The sequence below is a fragment of the Oncorhynchus keta genome, unplaced genomic scaffold (genome assembly GCF_023373465.1).
Source record: "Oncorhynchus keta strain PuntledgeMale-10-30-2019 unplaced genomic scaffold, Oket_V2 Un_contig_25643_pilon_pilon, whole genome shotgun sequence".
NCBI classification, from domain to species: Eukaryota; Metazoa; Chordata; class Actinopteri; order Salmoniformes; family Salmonidae; genus Oncorhynchus; species Oncorhynchus keta.
In genome coordinates this window covers 47501-50000 of record NW_026284554.1, presented here as the reverse complement: position 1 = coordinate 50000, position 2500 = coordinate 47501, and positions in this window count along the sequence as shown.

The window sequence follows — 2500 nt, the reverse complement described above, 5'->3', positions numbered from 1 at the left end:
TCAGTCAATACACTGCCTTCAAAACACTGTGGTACATTACAGACTCAGTCAATACACTGCCTTCAAAACACTGTGGTACATTACAGACTCAGTCAATACACTGCCTTCAAAACACTGTGGTACATTACAGACTCAGTCAATACACTGCCTTTAAAACACACTGTGGTACATTACAGACTCAATCAATACACTGCCTTCAAAACACTGTGGTACATTACAGACTCAGTCAATACACTGCCTTTAAAACACACTGTGGTACATTACAGACTCAGTCAATACACTGCCTTTAAAACACACTGTGGTACATTACAGACTCAATCAGTCAATACACGGCCTTAAACACACTGTGGTACATTACAGACTCAATCAGTCAATACACGGCCTTAAACACACTGTGGTACATTACAGACTCAATCAGTCAATACACGGCCTTAAACACACTGTGGTACATTACAGACTCAATCAGTCAATACACGGCCTTAAACACACTGTGGTACATTACAGACTCAATCAGTCAATACACGGCCTTAAACACACTGTGGTACATTACAGACTCAGTCAATACACTGAAACTGTGGTACATTACAGACTCAGTCAATACACTGCCTTTAAAACACTGTGGTACATTACAGACTCAATCAATACACTGCCTTCAAAACACTGTGGTACATTACAGACTCAGTCAATACACGGCCTTAAACACACTGTGGTACATTACAGACTCAATCAGTCAATACACGGCCTTAAACACACTGTGGTACATTACAGACTCAATCAGTCAATACACGGCCTTAAACACACTGTGGTACATTACAGACTCAATCAGTCAATACACGGCCTTAAACACACTGTGGTACATTACAGACTCAATCAGTCAATACACGGCCTTAAACACACTGTGGTACATTACAGACTCAATCAGTCAATACACGGCCTTAAACACACTGTGGTACATTACAGACTCAATCAATACACGGCCTTAAACACACTGTGGTACATTACAGACTCAATCAGTCAATACACTGCCTTAAAAACACTGTGGTACATTACAGACTCAGTCAATACACTGCCTTTAAAACACACTGTGGTACATTACAGACTCAATCAATACACTGCCTTAAAAACACTGTGGTACATTACAGACTCAGTCAATACACTGCCTTAAAAACACTGTGGTACATTACAGACTCAGTCAATACACTGCCTTAAACACACTGTGGTACATTACAGACTCAATCAGTCAATACACGGCCTTAAACACACTGTGGTACATTACAGACTCAATCAGTCAATACACGGCCTTAAACACACTGTGGTACATTACAGACTCAATCAGTCAATACACGGCCTTAAACACACTGTGGTACATTACAGACTCAATCAGTCAATACACGGCCTTAAACACACTGCGGTACATTACAGACTCAATCTCTACTCATTTAAAGCCAGTCACTTCTAAGATCAAATTCCAACTGGACATGAATAGTCCGTGACATGTGAGCATTGCAGTAGATTGTACTGAGTCCAACTCAATGGGACACGTACCACTTCACTGCCGACTAAGCCTGGCCTGATGAGCTCTGCCTGGGCGCTAGCAGCAGTAAAGGTGTGTGTGTGCTAATCATGTCAGACAATACCCTCCATTGCGTACTTACACATAGTCAGGTGTAAGCCCAACCCTCTCTCTCTCTCTCTCTCTCTCTCTCGAACAGAGTGGGAAGACAATTCCCTGTTGCCAAAACAACCACATGGTACATGTCCTACCAACAATAGGGGCCATTACATATGAAAGCTCTATAGGAGGGCAAGATGGACTGGTAGCATGTTGTTGGGTTGGTTTGGGGCATCACTTTCTCAGAGGAGGAGGTGAGATGGGACATGGCTCAGACTAAACAACTAAAAGACACGGTGTAAACTGTGTGGATCCTCTGAAAAACACATAGAAAAACTGTTCTGTTAACCATCTGTTCTGAGAGCAGTCATCTGTAAAATAAGCAGAGACACACACACACAAACACAAACACGCACACACACTCACACCTGTGTGGCATCTCTCTCTGGTATTAAGCCATCTGGCAGCAAGTAGACACACACACAGGGGAGCAGTGCTGCCTGGATTATGGGTCATTGAACACAGACAGAGAGAGGATGGACAGACAGAGGATGGACAGAGAGAGGATGGACAGAGAGAAGATGGACAGAGAGAGGATGGACAGAGAGAGGATGGACAGAGAGAGGATGGACAGAGAGAGGATGGACAGAGAGAGGATGGACAGAGAGAGGATGGACAGAGAGAGGATGGACAGAGAGAGGATGGACAGAGAGAGGATGGACAGAGAGAAGATGGACAGAGAGAAGATGGACAGAGAGAGGATGGACAGAGAGAGGATGGACAGAGAGAAGATGGACAGAGAGAAGATGGACAGAGAGAGGATGGACAGAGAGAGGATGGACAGAGAGAGGATGGACAGAGAGAGGATGGACAGAGAGAGGATGGACA